The 17,259-nt window shown below is 44.2% G+C and overlaps 1 protein-coding gene and 1 pseudogene across 1 annotated transcript in view; one reads left to right on the forward strand and one right to left on the reverse strand.

The window, feature by feature from the left end:
• The window catches only part of trabd2b (TraB domain containing 2B), a 424,563-nt gene that overhangs the window by 200,291 nt on the left and 207,013 nt on the right, over positions 1-17,259 (forward strand). The window lies entirely within an intron of this gene.
• LOC100561901 (dnaJ homolog subfamily B member 13-like) lies at positions 6,288-8,759 on the reverse strand (annotated as a pseudogene).

The following is a 17,259-nucleotide window of genomic DNA, read 5'->3' on the forward strand; positions in this document are numbered from 1 at the left end:
CCTTAGGGGATCAGACAGAACCATACAATCATGTATTTTGACTTATGGTGACTCTAGGTAAGAATTGCATTTTCCTTCCTCTGAGACTGAGAAAGTGTGACTTATCCAAGGTTACCCAGTGGGTTTTCATGCATGGATTCGAACCCTGGTTTCCAGGGTCATATTCTAATGCTCAAACTACTACACAGCACTGACTTTTTCATATGTCCACACAAATGTGCATATTTGCATGGGTTCTTTCATATGGTTATGAATTTTGCAAAATGTGGGGTCAATTGTAGTTTTTGTAGACTGCTTCTCAATATGGACTGATATTTTGCTCATCTACAAAGGAACTGAGAGCATTGTAAAGAGACATCATCTGCTTGTCTCCTCTAAAAAGTCCTGCGAAATGTGGCCTGTGAGACAGGTAACAACTTGGTGTCTTCCAGAAGTTCTAGCCTGCAGTGCCCAACCTTATTATTTGCTTGCATTATTGGCTCATGCTGATGAAGTTGAAGTATACAGTTAATCAGGCTTGGGATATTTGTATAAAGCTGGAGATAACTTGCTCAATGACGAGTGAATTTAGTTCCACACACATGATAACAGGAATTGTTCAAAGACATTTGCTATGCAGATGACACTTCACTTAAGAGATCAACCCACTGACCCATGTTCCTGGTAGATGTTGACTAGATCACATAATAATAATAATAAAACTTTATTAAGAAACCAAATCCATATATTAAGAAGTACTATGGCTTCAAAATGTACTCCAGTGATGGCATTTTTAGCTTCATCCATACGAAAAACAATTTATAGAAATCTTACTTATCTTTTTTAATAGATGGTCTTTATTTCATCTTTGGAGGTGAAATGAAGCTGTCATGCACCAGGGCAGCGGAGCACCAAGAACCCAACACGGAGGCCAATAAAACTATCTAATATCTTTATTAAGGAAATATATAAGGAGGATAAAAACAAGTAGAGAATATAGTCCAGAAACAGACCTTTCAAAGAAGGCCTAAAATAGTCCAGAAATAGTTTGTCCAATAAATGATATTAGAGTTCAAAGGTAAAATCCAACCGAAACACACACTAATGCCAAGCAATAGTGTGGGGAATAGTCCAAAGTCTTTCAAGGCACAAGGCAAATCCGCAGGGAAGCTGAGAACAAGGCTTGAATCTGGGAAACAAGGTCCGTGGTTCAAAACAAGGCAGGCAGTCCAAAACTTGATTCAAGGAGCATAATCCGTGGCTGAGAATAATGCAAGGCAATACTTGGATACTTGAATAAGCGAGGCAAGGAAACTGGATTGCGTACTTGGCAAAGTCCGCACTAGGCTGGAAACATGGAATTCACTCTCGAAGCTGAGCTGTTGTCTCAGCAAAGAATCAACAGAGTTTGATACTTTTATCTGGGTCTCGTTTCCCGCCAAATGGGCATCCAGCGTTCTCTTTCCCTAGAGAACAGGGAACGAAAACCCAGCTTGCAGGTGTAAGACTCCCTGGATTTTCCCAGGTGAAACATGGCTAATCAGTCTTGCTTGGCAGCAATGCGGGCACTCCTCCGAATTCTCTCTCTCGCTCCCCTATCCGCCGAGAAAGATTGCTTTCTAGCAAAGGGAGGTGAGCGTTGATCAAGGTCAGTTTTAATTGGTTCTTGGACAAGAACTTCAGGCAGCTGGAAAAACTCTGGCTCTGGCTGTTGATCCGGAGAAAACCCCATGTTTTCATCCTCATCTGTCACAATGACACTAGGCACAGGACTACAAGGCCCATGAGGCATCACACTATCCCCCCCTCAAGCCCCTCCCCAATGGGGCCCGCTCCCCGAGATCCACGGGGCCGCGGCTTGGCAGGGTAGGTCCGATGGAAGCGTTGGACTAAGTCAGGAGCATGGACTGTGGAAGCGTCTTCCCAAGAGCGTTCTTCCGGTCCATAGCCCACCCAATCAATCAGGTACTGAAGGCGGCGGCGATGAATACGGGAATCCAAAATGTCCTGGACCTCAAACTCCTCTTCCCCGTCCACCATAGTGGGGGCGGGGGGTGGCCGGTTCGCATCGGGGCGGACACCAGCCGCCGGAAGGAGGAGGGAACGGTGGAACACCGGATGAATGCGCATGGAACGCGGAAGTTGGAGTTTGAAAGTCACGGGGTTAAGTTGCGCCACCACGGTGTATGGACCAATGAAGCGGGCATCTAATTTCCGACAGGGGCGATGGGAGGGCAAAAAGCGAGTGGACAACCAAACCCGGTCTCCTACCTTGATCTCGGGGCCGGGCTGGCGATGGCTGTCAGCATGACGTTTATAGTGCTCCTTGGCTTGGTCAAGTTGCTGGTGCAGGAGTTCTTGTACTGCTGTGAGTTCCTGTAGCCAACTCTCCGCTGCAGGCACTTCTGAGGTTTCCACAACGGGAGGGAAAAAACGGGGATGAAATCCGTAGTTTGCAAAGAACGGGGCTTCTTTGGTTGAGTTCTGGACACCATTGTTAAATGCAAACTCTGAGAGTAGCAGTAAGGATGCCCAATTGTCTTGTTGGTAGTTGACATAACAACGTAGATATTGTTCCAGAGTGGCATTGGTGCGCTCAGTCTGCCCATCCGTCTGAGGATGGTGAGCTGAGGAGAGACGAGAGTCAATGCCCAATAGTTTCTGAAGGGCCCTCCAGAAACGGGAGGTGAACTGAGATCCTCGGTCTGTGACCAGACTCTTGGGCAGGCCATGTCGTCGAAATACATGCTGAAGGAATAAGTCTGCGGTCTCTTTGGCTGTGGGGAGCCCCTCACAAGGAATGAAATGGGCCATCTTGGTAAAAAGGTCCACCACCACTAGGAGCGTGGTGAATCCAAGGGACGGTGGTAGGTCTGTGATGAAATCCGCTGAAATTATCTCCCAAGGCCGAGAGGGGGTGGGAAGGGGATGCAAAAGTCCTGAAGGTTTTTCCCTTCGTGTCTTGAAACGCTGGCATGTAGGGCAAGAATTGACATAGTTTTCTACGTCCTTGCGAATCCTGGGCCACCAGAAATCTCGCAGGATAAAATGCATGGTTTTGAACAGTCCAAAATGTCCAGCAGGTTTGCTGTCATGGCACAGGCTGAGAGCCTTTTCCCTTCCGGCTCCTGGAGGAATATAAACATGATTCCTGTAACATAATAATCCATTTTTGAGTGAGAATGGGAACTGTAGTCCCTGTCGGATCCGCTCTTGAGCCCAGGCGTCTGTCTGTTGACTGGTCTTGATCTCTTGGGTAGAAAGAGAATCCGTGGATGGGGATTTTGTACTAGATGAAGCTGGTTCAGCTGAAGTGGATTTGGTATTTCCCACTGTGAGCGTGGCAAAGTTCTCGGGTTGCAACAATTGAGTCTCTGAGATGTCTTTACGCCCTGCTGCGTATTCCGGCTTCCGTGAAAGGGCATCGGCTTGCTTGGTTTGTGCAGGAGTCACGTAGTGTATCCGGAAGTCAAAACGTTCAAAGAACAAAGCCCAACGTTGCTGCCTTTGGTTTAGCTTCCGGGCAGTTCTTAAGTGCTCCAAATTCCGGTGGTCAGTGTGAACTTCAATTGGAAACTTGGCTCCTTCGAGCCAGTGCCTCCAATTCTCGAAGGCTACCTTGATAGCTAGGAGCTCTTTTTCCCAGATGGTGTAGTTCCTCTCTGGGGCTGTTAGCTGGCGGGAATAGTAGGCACAAGGGTGGAGATGTTCTCCTGCCGGTTGCATCAACACGGCCCCCACTGCCACATCCGAGGCATCTGCTTGGACAACAAAAGGGGTGTTTGGGTCAGGGTGTTGAAGAATTGGCTGGGTCGTGAATAATCGCTTTAACTACTGGAACCCTTTCTCGGCTTGCTCTGTCCAGCGGAACGGCCGTTTCCCTCGGATGCAACTGGTGATTGGATCTGTCCAGCAGGCAAAGTCTGGAATGAATTTACGGTAATAGTTGGCAAATCCTAGGAAGCGCTGTACTTCCTTTTTGTTAGTTGGCGCCCGCCATTCTAACACGGCTGAAACCTTCGCCGGGTCCATGGACAGCCCTAGAGGCGAGACGCGGTATCCCAGGAAGTCTACTTCTTCCAAATCAAAGGCACATTTCTCCAATTTGGCATATAACCCATGGTCTCGCAACCGTTGTAGCACCATCCTGACGTGCCGATCATGCTCCGTTTGTGATCTTGAATATACCAGAAAATCATCTCAATATATAACTAGAAAGCGGTCCAAATAGTCTTGGAAGATGTCGTTGACAAAATGTTGAAATGTTGTGGGCGCGTTTGACAAACTGAAATTCATGACTAGGGACTCGTATAATCCGAATTTGGTCTGGAAAGCCGTTTTCCATTCGTCTCCCTCTCTCACACGAATCAGATTATAGGCCCCGCGAAGATCCAGCTTGGTGAAAACTTTGGCTCCTCGAAGTTGGTCCAATAAGTCCGAGATTAGTGGCAATGGGTAGCGGTTCCGCTTCGTGATATTGTTCAAAGCCCTATAGTCCACACAAAGGCGTAGGTCCCCTGACTTCTTTTTCACAAACAACACTGGAGATGCAGCTGGGGACTGAGAGGGTCTGATGAACCCCTTGCGGAGGTTTGTCTCTAAAAACTCCCTGAGAGCTTCTTGCTCTGGTTCTGTCAGGGAGTAGAGATGTCCTCGCGGAATTGGGGCCCCCTCAATGAGATCAATGGTGCAATCATAAGGTCGGTGCGGGGGTAGTTTCTTGGCTTCTTTTTCATTGAAAACGTCCCAGAAGTCTGAATACTTCTTAGGCAGGGTAATGATGGGCTCTGTGTCTGTGGCTTGACAGATCTTGGCTACTAGGCAGTGGTTCTGGCAGTATTTTGAAGCAAACTGGAGTTCCCTGCTAGCCCAGGAAATGTTTGGGTCATGGAGAGTTAGCCAGGGGATTCCCAGAATCACGGGGAATAGGGGAACTTCAGTGACGAAGAAGGAGATTTCTTCCATATGTTCCCTTATCCACATTCGAGTGGGCTCGGTCCATTGGCTTACTGGTCCCGTCTTCAGGGGTCGGCCATCGATGGCTTGCACCACCCGGGCATTCTTGAAATCGTGATATTGTAATCCTAGAGAGTTGGCGTAGTCTCTATCAATGAAGTTGTTGGTCGCCCCAGAGTCTATTATGGCATGGATCATGACGGGCCCCTTTTTGACTGACCACAGTGTGACCACTAGAAGAAAAAGGACTCCCGTTTGCGGCTCTTGAGTGGAATCTTTGACCGGGTTGGCGAGCCCATCTACGCCCGGTCGCTGTCTTCCCCCGCCGGCCTCGTTTCGGCTGCCTCCGTAGCCTCTGCGCTCGCAGATGACGCTGCCGCCAAACGGGTAGGGGGCTTCTTCTTAGCTGGGCACTCTCTGGCGAAGTGGCCCCCGTTTCCACAGTACCAACACAGGTTCAAACGCTGTCAGTGGGCCTTTTCTGCCACATCCAACCTCGGACGCACGTTGCCCAGCTGCATCAGCTCGTCCTCACTTCCCAAGGGACTAGGGCCTGGTGGCGGTGGTCTCCAAACGGGGCGAGGCTGGACGCTGGCGGTGGAAGGGGGTTTTGGCCCGGCTCTTCCACCCTGGCCCCGGAGCCACTGCCTCTTATTGGCGAGCAGAGCTTCCGCTCGTAAGCAATGGGCAATGAGTCTCTCAAGGGAGTCTGGGGGTTCCACCTTGGAGATTTCCTCCTGCATCTCATGGTTAAGACCCTCACGAAACTGTCTTCTGAGGGCTATGTCATTCCAGCCGGTGTTTTCAGCTAACACCCGGAATTCAGCTATGTACCATGATAGCGGTCTGTCCCCTTGGAAAAGGCGCCGGAGTTTATGGCCAGCCGCCTCTTGATCATCCTCAATTCCCCAGGTATTCCGTAGGTGAGCCAAGAATTGTTGCGCGGTAGCCAGGTATGCGGAACCCGCATCGTAAAGCGCTGTTGCCCATGTGGCCGCAGGTCCATCCAGGAGACTGTAAATCCACACCACTCTGAGATCTTCTCGAGGAAACTCCGTGTGGCGGGCCTCTAAGTACGCCATGCACTGGCGACGGAAAACATGGACTTTGGAGGCTTCCCCGGAGAACTTGTTTGGCAACGCCAAAGCTGGGAGACGGGCTCCTCGCTCCTTCAGGCCCCGAATCTCTCCTTCTTGCTCCCGGATCTTGTCTCGGATCCAGTTAAACTCGTCCTGGGAAATGGTGAAGCTGGGAACCGGCGCAGCCGCTCCGGCTCCTGGTGTCACCGACATATTGGCCTAGGTTGCTTGGTGCTTTGGTTGGCGGAGACGAACTGTCATGCACCAGGGCAGCGGAGCACCAAGAACCTAACACGGAGGCCAATAAAACTATCTAATATCTTTATTAAGGAAATATATAAGGAGGATAAAAACAAGTAGAGAATATAGTCCAGAAACAGACCTTTCAAAGAAGGCCTAAAATAGTCCAGAAATAGTTTGTCCAATAAATGATATTAGAGTTCAAAGGTAAAATCCAACCGAAACACACACTAATGCCAAGCAATAGTGTGGGGAATAGTCCAAAGTCTTTCAAGGCACAAGGCAAATCCGCAGGGAAGCTGAGAACAAGGCTTGAATCTGGGAAACAAGGTCCGTGGTTCAAAACAAGGCAGGCAGTCCAAAACTTGATTCAAGGAGCATAATCCGTGGCTGAGAATAATGCAAGGCAATACTTGGATACTTGGATAAGCGAGGCAAGGAAACTGGATTGCGTACTTGGCAAAGTCCGCACTAGGCTGGAAACATGGAATTCACTCTCGAAGCTGAGCTGTTGTCTCAGCAAAGAATCAACAGAGTTTGATACTTTTATCTGGGTCTCGTTTCCCGCCAAATGGGCATCCAGCGTTCTCTTTCCCTAGAGAACAGGGAACGAAAACCCAGCTTGCAGGTGTAAGACTCCCTGGATTTTCCCAGGTGAAACATGGCTAATCAGTCTTGCTTGGCAGCAATGCGGGCACTCCTCCGAATTCTCTCTCTCGCTCCCCTATCCGCCGAGAAAGATTGCTTTCTAGCAAAGGGAGGTGAGCGTTGATCAAGGTCAGTTTTAATTGGTTCTTGGACAAGAACTTCAGGCAGCTGGAAAAACTCTGGCTCTGGCTGTTGATCCGGAGAAAACCCCATGTTTTCATCCTCATCTGTCACAATGACACTAGGCACAGGACTACAAGGCCCATGAGGCATCACACAAGCAGAGGCAGGTCCTCCTCATGTCAGGAGGGCTTCCCGCAGGAGGTCCTTCTTGGCCGGGGTCAGCCTTGTGGGGAAGATGATGTCGAAGTCCATGAAGAGGTCTTCTTTGCAGGTGGGGTCTTGGGACAGGGGCATCCCTTCTCCCGGCACAACCTTGAAGTATTTGGGGTGGACAATGCCATTGATAGGGATGTTGAGCAGGCACTCATCCAGCGTACTCACGTCAATGGTGCACCCAATCAGAGCCTCTCCCAGCAGGCTCTTAGCCACATAGATCAGGTTGTCCTCATCTTGCTTGAACCGGGGGTGGATCTTCTTCTTGACAATGAAGATGATGTCTGCCGGGATGATATTGGGGCCCTGGTCCCCTTCATCTGGAAAGGTGATCCTGGTCCCTTGCTTCCACCCCAGCTGGACATCGATGGTGAGGATCTTGTCTTTAAAGGTGGACGTGTGGCCATCTTCATTCATCACCCTGCGTAAAATCTTGATTTTTTTTGTGAACCCATAGAACAGGTCTTCCAGGGAGAGGTAGAGATCTCGCTCGATGGGCGGGTCTTGCTTCTTCACTCCCTGTCCTCGCAGGCCCCCAAAGACCATGTTCACTTCCACCCCTTCAGCTGTGTAGAATTCAGCAAAAGGGTTGTCTCCTCCAAAGAAATCCCACAAGACTTTATTGGGCCTTCCGTGGAATACATAGCCTTCTGTCCAGGGGGTGTCAATCCCAAACTCCAGAGGAATCCCTCCTTTAAGGCCTTTCCCCACAAATTTATCATAGACTCCTTTCTTCACCGGGTCACTCAGGACATCGTAGGTTTCTGCAATTTACTTGAACTTCTCCACAGCCCAAGGCGCATCGTTCTTATAAGGGTGGTACTTCAACGCCAGTTTCCGATAAGCCTTCTTGATGTCGACATCCTTGGGGCTGCGGGTGAGCTCCAGCATGGTGTAGTAGTCTTGCCCCATTGCGGCCTCCTCCACCTCCTTTTCCCGGTTCAGGCCTACTCCGCCTGCCTCAGGCCTCCCGTTGCTAAGGACACTGACTCAGCTGGAAGCATCTCGGCTCTTATATGTGGATTTCTGTTCTGGTGTCAGTTATGTACCCTGAGACCAATAAAAATATATACCTCCAAAAAAAGAAAAAGAAAAAAGAAAGCTTTCTTATATTGAGTTGGTTTCTTCCTCCATTTGTTGTCCACAATGACTGACAGTGGTTCTCCATAGTTTCTGGCATATTCTAGTTCAGCATTGCTTGATAATGCCAAGGATTCAATTGGGAACATTTTATATGCAAACAGCTGCTATTTCACAGAACTGTGGTTTTTCTTCCCATAATTAGTTTTCACTGTCTGCGTCAGTGCTAAATGGCCTTCAGTAATTCAGTGGTTCCTTCCAGCTTTACATTGTTCTATATTTGTAAATGTCATTGGCATTAGCACATCTGTCTGAGATTTTGTTTTTCCCAATATGAGCTTGTAATACAACTCAAGTTTCTTTGATTATTTTACTGATTTTTTTTTTTTTTGGTATTAAGAAAGGAGTTTAGGTGAAGAAATGCAAAAATATCTTACACACCAGGGCTTTCATGGATAGCGTCTAATCAATTCTTCTTTAACATTCCTGCCTGTTAAAACAGGGTCTAAGAGGAATGAGTGCCATAAGCTCATTTGTTTTTGCTAAACAGACGGAGGCCAGCACATTTCGTGTGCTACATATTTAGAATGTATGCTGACACCCTATCCTTGAAGTGAATTCCACTTGGAGGAACATCTCATGGAAAAAAATTGCAGCCTCCTTGAATGTGGCTGTAATCTGTTAGCGCATTTTGCATCATGGTTACTACCTTGCTGTGTGTCTCATTGCTTTCTTTTCCACCCAAAAATACAGCATCAGTATTCTCAGTTTTTTCACAATAGAGTATTCCAAGTTTCCGTGTATTTAACTTAGCCACTGATTCCCCTCTCCATTAGCATGTTTGCCAGGTAAAGGCAAACCTTGAAATCTGTTCTTTTATGTGAAACATTCTCTTTGCTGTTTTACTTGTGAGTTCCTGCTTGGCTGACTATGCTTTTCTCTGCATGGCACAGCTAAGTTGCTGGCACCACAGAGTTTGGTCAAACAAGGTGGAACACATGAAGGGAACAGCTCTATTTCAAGCAGATGTGATGAGTCAAATGACTCTTGAAAATTTATCCTAAGTCATTTTGTTTTAAAGATTCTCACTTCCACCATAGGCAAGAGATTCTCCAGGACAGCTTTACAGAATTGTGTTTGTTGTAAATAAACAAACCCAGTATTATATTTAAACCATATCATTTCACAAAACTAATACAGTAGAGTCTTGCTTATCCAACGTAAATGGGCCAGCAGAACGTTGGATAAGTGAATATGTTGGATAATAAGGAGACATTAAGGAAAAGCCTATTAAACATCAAATGAGGTTATGATTTTACAAATTAAGCACCAAAACATCATGTTATACAACAAATTTGACAGAAAAAGTAGTTCAATACACAGAAATGCTATGTAGTAATTACTGTATTTACGAATTTAGCGCCAAAATATCATGATATATTGAAAACATTGACTACAAAAATGCGTTGGATAATCCAGAATGTTGGATAAGCGAGTGTTGGATAAGTGAGACTCTACTGTAGCTGCTTCCTGCCATTTATTTCAAAACATAAGAGCCCCAAACATTTTTTTAAAAATTAAGAATTATTTTTCCCTCTCCCCGAAACTTCAGCCTAGGCCCTACGTTAGTTTTCATTTCTCCATCAGGTGGTTAGATATATCCCCATCTTTAGATAGTGATTTGAAACACAAGCAACCTATTACTTTGTCAGAGACCAAGCTAAGCTAGGACATACTGTAATTAAATAATTAAGGAAGCTCTATGCACAGCATATAATCTACAGGATCATGTAAAGCAGTGGTTCTCAACCTGGGGTCCCCAGATGTTTTTGGCCCACAACTCCCCGAGATCCCAGCCAGTTTACCAGCTGTTAGGATTTCTGGAAGTTGAAGGCCAAAAACATCTCGGGCCCCCAGATTGAGAACCACTGATGTAAAGCTTGATAGACTAAGGAGGAGTGGCTTCTTTCACCTTGGTCAGTTTTTTCCCATTAGTTTTTAAATGTATAGACTCAGAATAAGTTTGCATATGCATGCTCATCACTATACTACCAAGTAATTGGATACAATATCAATTGTAGGTTAAGCTCTTCAAGATGAACTTTACAATTATGTCAAACATGGTACTTTTACAATGGGTCCAGTTGATTTGATTAGCTGTACGTCAAATAGTAAATGTATGTGGAAATCAGCTTTGTGGGGCTTTTTTCTAAGTTTCTTATTAAAGACTGACCAACTCTGTGAAAAACATCTTTAATGCCACTTTAGAGACTTCTGCACCATCCTCATAAACTACTGAATTTTCATACCCAACATTCAACCTATTTATATTTCACACCAACACTTCAGTCATGTTTCAAACCATATTTCTGTATCATGGGGTGTAGAAGAAATTAGATTTAGGTGACATTCCCTTTTGCCATGTCCGTTTTTGATTTCCAGCAAATTTTCTATTCACGGTTTATTTCATGTTGGTTTTGGACAGCATGTTTTTATTACACAGACCGAAAAGAACCACACTGCCTGCAGAATGCTCTAACTAATTTTTCATATTTCATTGCAACATCACTGTCACCACCATTTTCATTTACAAAAATACTCCTGGCTAGGAACACAAAAAATTCTGCTAACAAAAAAGAAAATAAATAGTACATAGCTTTCATTTCAGTTAAGAAATATACCTTTAACAACAGCTTCTAAATGACAAAGTGTTGTTAGCAATTACCCAGTGAAAAACTGGCAGCAAGTCTGGCAGTGGCAGGACTTGCTATAACATCAACCCACCTGTTTGGAGTTCCTGAATTGTTTTTTTATGTTGTTTGTTTTTGGTAGGGTGTGTAAAGCAGATTTCCCCATGCTTAATATGAAACATTAATAATATTGTTTATACATTCAGTCTCTCTGGGATTTTTGTGATGTAAGTAGGAATTGATGAAGCAAAAAAACAAAAAAAAAACCCTGGTTTCCCAGGGGAAGTTATGTATTCACTTAAAGAGGTGGCAAAGAAAAGTGGTATTTTATAGATAATGTGCCCAGTATTTGTCCTATTTGTTTCATTAATATTTCTGTTTCATATTGTCCATTCGGATGACACCAAACAGAGAGACACTCAACAAAACAAAAGGCAGGCGGGAGCCGGTATCGGCTCCAAGCCTGCCTTCCGGATCGATCAGCTGTAGGTGCAGGTTTTTGACCTATGTGCACAGGCCTGATCCTCCTGCCTCCCTTTACCCAGCTCCTTACCAGGTGTTTGAGCAGTGCTGGCTGGTGCTGTGGCCTTGGCCGGCACCTTCCCTTCCCCTCCAAAAAACAAAATAAACCAATAAAAAAACAAAAACAAAACAAATGCCTGACCTCCCAATTTCACATACTAGTCATGCACATTCAGGACTTATCTTCTTCCATTTCGTGCCCCGGCTTTTGGTGAGGCCCTGATCCATTTTGTCTGGCCTCCTGAAATCAGGAGATCAGACAAAACGGATCAGGGCCTTGCCAAAAGCTGGGACATGAAACAGAACAAGGTAAATCCTGAATGCACACAACTAGTATTTTATCATAAGATGTTTCCCCACTTCATGGGGGTCATGACACAGGACTGCTTCAAAAGTTGACAAAATAATTCCACTGGAGGACCTATAAATGCCTACAAAAGTGTTCTCTCTAGAAAACCCTCGGTCCTCCAGTGCGACTTTATGGTCAACCCCCATCAGAATCAAATATGTGAATAATCAAATCTTCAAAAGTTAAACCCTTCAAAAGTGGATGCTGACTTGTAGACTGAACTTTCATTCTCAATGTGCTATTATAGTAGTGCTATTTGATCATGAATATGTTGGCTTTAATTGTAAATATTAAGGGAAACCAGTCAAATGATGGCTAACACAAACATGCCCTCTGGGAATGATGTTTCAAAAGGTAACCAAACAGAGCTTCTGGGCAACCACTCAAACCCAGTAATGTTTTAAAGCTTATTTCTTCAAGAAAATCTTGCCCTCTATTTCATAACATTTCATAAAACTGCTTGCTGTTCCTCCTGCTGGAAATTTTATAGTGTATGAGCAAAAAAGAAGAAGGCAAGCAAGCACAGAAGAATTTACTCTTCAGAGTAACGCTGGCTTCAGGGTTTTGGTCTCCCCCATCTTACCATGGCTATGAAATATAAAGCATGTAAGACATTATATGGTATATTCTGAGCATTAATTCAAACCAGCAAACAGTAGGGCCTGGGGCATTAGACGTTGTGTTTTAATAAAGTTGTTGGAAAGTGGGTTGAAGGTGGTTTTTTAAGTTTCACTTGCTTTCTTTTGGGTAAACACTGAAACCATTTAATATAGCATTTGTGAAACCAGAAGCTCAGTATGGGGAACCTTGACACTTTTTGGATAAGAAGGGCACTTCTGGAAGCAATAGGATAAAATGTAGCAGACATGCTGTGGAGTCAGTCTCATTAAATGTAGTGGGACTTATTACTAGATAACATTGACTTGATTTATTACTTTTTCCTACTTTTCAGTCCGTGGACACACAAAATGATTTACAAGATTAAAGCAATAAAGTACTGAAACATAAATATTAAGCAATCTTCATTAACATTTGTTTAAGATAGTCATTGATAAAAATCAACCAGCCTCTCTCTCCTGAAGAGAGCATTGCATAAGGCACTGTCAGCAACCAATAATGCAAGATCAATCATTTTTTTCCTAATAAATATATTTTCTTATAAATATATTTTTCTAAAAGAAATACCAGATTCCAAACAATACAAATATCTGTTATAAAGGATCACTGCAGGTTCTGCACACTTTTATAGAAAGCATGCAGTGGTTCTTGTCATATGCCTTCAAATCATACCCAAGTTATTTCAACCTTATCCTTGATTCATCTTGACAGTATATGTTCATAAGCTTGCCATTGCCTTCTTCTTAGGTGGAAAGAGTATGATTTGCCCAATATTATCCAGGGGGTTATCCTGGCTGAACAGCAAATGGCTGAACCATGGTATCTGCAGTCCTATATTAACACTCAAACCAGTATACCAGTCTGGCTTCAAAATACTGGATGTGTGTTTATATTTCCCATTCTATTGAGTAATCTATATCTGGTGATCCAAATCTCCACAAGATTCTGATTTATACATGGAGGTCCTCAAAACTGATAAAAACTGTAGATAATGAGAAGTAATCTAGAAAGAGTTGGAAGGGCTGCCATGTTATAAATAAGAAATAACTTATTGTCTGAGAGGTTTTATTAAGATACATTGCTTGTAAAAATGGATGTAGAGAGCTAGAATAAGCCTTTGCTTAAGTATGTTAGGGCACTTCCAGATGACTTAAATTTGTACTGAAACAGGTTTTTAAAAACCACTTCAGCATGGGTTTAAGTCCCTGTTGCCCTCCAAAAATCCAGACTTTCCTTGGAGTTAGGAGTGTCTAGATGCCATCCCGATAACAATCGGAATGGCATAAAGCCACCCTGAAGCCCCCCCCCCAAAAAATAACCCCTAAAAAGTTAAACTTACCTTGCTGCCATTATGTTCCTCCTTGGGCCCTCCTGGCATGAGGAAATGATGCACCAGGAGACCGGGGGGGGGGGGGGGGTGAGGAGGCCTCATCCCCCATCTCCTGGAGCACCATTTCCTCATGCCAGGAGGGCCCAGGAGAAACATAATGGGTAAGTTTAACTTTCGTTTTAGGGGCTATTTGGGGGGGGGGGGGGTTGGGGGGAGGGGGGTGCCGTCTCAATCTTTTAGGCTCCTAGAGCCCGAAAAATTGAGACAGCTGTATGGATACACAATCCCTGGGCAACACCTAGTAAGAGACAGATCCTACCTTTAGATCCGGATCTTACCAGGTGTTTAATTAATTTGATTTTACCAGAGGCATCGTTTGGATGCCTCCAGTAAAACTGAGACAGATCTCACTTTTAAGGCCTGTCTGGATGGGCCCTCAGTTAATTAAGATTAATATCAATAGTGTGATTTATTCAAATTATGAATCTATTTTTGTAGAAAAGAACTAGGTGTTTTAATAAGTATTGATTTTGAATACAGTAGAGTCTCACTTATCCAACACTCGCTTATCCAACGTTCTGGATTATCCAACGCATTTTTGTAGTCAGTGTTTTCAATATATCGTGATATTTTGGTGCTAAATTCGTAAATACAGTAATTACTACATAGCATGACTGCGTATTGAACTACTTTTTCTGTCAAATTTGTTGTATAACATGATGTTTTGGTGCTTAATTTGTAAAATCATAACCTAATTTGATGTTTAATAGGCTTTTCCTTAATGTCTCCTTATTATCCAACATATTCACTTATCCAATGTTCTGCTGGCCCATTTACGTTGGATAAGCAAGACTCTACTGTATTAGTTTTGTGAAATGATATGGTTTAAATATAAATATAAATAAAAATGGATAAGTATTAAAACAGATTTTACTTAAATAGAACTGCCATAACTATAACTTACACTGGTTGATAAAATCTGGGACAAGTCAGGGATAATTGCATATCTTTTAAGAGATTGCTGCCAAAATTCCAGATTCTCATTACTTGGCACTTAATGCTACTCTGCATAGAAACCACATGATAAAATGGCACCTAGTTGATAGAAACAGAAAGAGCCAGAACAGATAGAAACAGAGTTGTATAAAAATATAAATGTTCCTAAATTTTTCTTTCATACACCTACCATCCAATTCAAATCTTTTGATTTGAGTAAGTTGACATTGGCAAATAAAGTCTGAAATAACCTTCAAATATTCCTGTGTTGGCGTGGTGTGAAAGTACATTCTGTTTTCAAGAAGTGCCTTATGAAAGGCAGATATGAAAAGCATACTTACAGACATTGCTTTTTCAGGTCAAATGTAGTTTGGCTCCAATCTGTTTTATACTGTTTGGCTTATTCAGGCTGTGTTCCTTTACCTTCCAAGCCGAAAATAAATTCCATGGTAGTGGGAGTTTTACTTCGGAAAAGGCACAGGGTTGCTTTGCTAATATACTCATTTGTTTCAGATTTTATTGTTTTTAAAGCATGTGGAAACTCCTTATTTTGGACTGTCAATGTCTTATTTGTCCTTGGACTGTTAGAAGCCTATTCCTTGGCAAGTATTACCACCACAAATGCTGAAAGAAAAGTTACTGAGTCTCCAATATTGCACATGAGAAAAAACAGAGAGGGAGGAAGCTTTTGGTCTAAGAAAATGATGTGCTTAGCCCATACAGATGGTGATGTGGGGAGTTATTCTCAAAATAAAAAGGAAAAAACATTCCCACCTGGAATGGTTTCCAGGATTTTGCTGGAAACAAGCAAAAAAAAAAAACCCAAAATATGGGAGCAAGGAAAACACCATGTAAAATGGCTGCAATGTATGTGACATGCATGGTGGCGCAGGGGGTTAAATGCTTGTGGCAGCAGGACTGATGACTTAAAAGTTGGATTGCCGACCGAAAGGTTGCTGGTTCGAATTCAACCCAGAGAGAGTGCGGATGAGCTACCTCCATGAGGGGACATGAGAAAAGCCTCCCACAAGGATGGTAAAAACATCAAAACATCTGGGCATCCTGTCAAGGTCAGACACCAGCCAATGGATGAAAATACAGTTTATTGTATAAACAACTCAAAAAAGCTCTTAAAACAAACACAGGAGTTTGCAACACTTAAACTTCAGTGTAAAACAGACATTTAAACTGAAAAAACTCCAAAAAATCAAACTGGAAAATAATCCGGATTATCCAGAGATATAATCCGGAATAAAACAAAACTGCTTAGATTCAGCTCAAAGTTGCAGGACAAAATGGAGAAGCCAAAACAAACTACGGGCCGAGTTCCCAAGGAACCAAAATAAACAGAATCCCAACTGGGTACAAAACAAAGTTCAAAGATCCAAAACAAACAGCGTCCCAAAACGGGCTGAACTTTGCAACCGGAAGCAGCACAAACAACCCGGTACCAAAAACAAGTAACGAAGAGCAAAGAGTTACTACAGGGTCAGAAGCCAAGCCAAGGACATGTGACAGAGCGTAACTGCAGAACCAGGAGTCAAACCGGAATTGGGAGTGGAGCGTTACTTCAGGGTCAGGAACGAAGCCAGCGGTCGGTAATGGAAAGTAACTGCAGAACCAGGAGTCAAGCCGGAATTGAGAGCGGAGCGTTACTTCAGGGTCAGGAACGAAGCCAGCGGTCGGTAACGGAGAGTAGTTACAGGATTGAGAACGAAGCCAAGCCAGAATAGGGAGCGAAGAATAATGCCAAAACGATGTCCAGTCCAAGGTCCAAGATGAGGTCGTCACAGCAAAGTCCTTGTCAATGGGTTGACACAAGTAGCCAAAACGACGGAGGCAAACTAATGCACAGTAATCACAATGCAGTCTAAAGAAAACCCACACAGTTCCAACCCCCGTCGTAGAAGTAACCCAAAATAAACGTACGTCGGTTGCACAGTCTCAAGCCAGTCTTCAGGAACATGAACACGAACACGAAACCCAATGGCGCCCAACAACCACCTTGCCACACGCAAGGGCCCAATGGCCAAATGCCCACAATTTATTTACAATTCGTCTTCAGAACTTGAGCTGGGCACTGCCCTTCCCACAGGTTGTTCCCATTCCTCATCTGAGCTGAAACCACCCTGCCGATGCCCAGACCTACCGGCAGCTGTGGAACTATCCCCACTCCTTCAATTAGACCACCTTCGGTCCAATCCTGAAGGACCCCACGTTTCCTCAGCGTCCCCATCACCAGTGAGCCCAGTCTCCCCATCACAATCCTCTGGAGCGCGTGTCCACTCCATGCCATCCTTTTCAGCCCGTGCCACATCCCCAACATCCATTTCAAGCCCCTCATCCCCTTCAAAACCCTCAAATGAATCCTCATCTGTTGATTCCTCAAATATCTCTTTAAGCCTCTTTCTCTGTAACTCCTCAAATGAGTCTTGC

Source organism: Anolis carolinensis, chromosome 4 (assembly GCF_035594765.1).
Source record: "Anolis carolinensis isolate JA03-04 chromosome 4, rAnoCar3.1.pri, whole genome shotgun sequence".
In the NCBI taxonomy this organism is placed as follows: domain Eukaryota; kingdom Metazoa; phylum Chordata; class Lepidosauria; order Squamata; family Dactyloidae; genus Anolis; species Anolis carolinensis.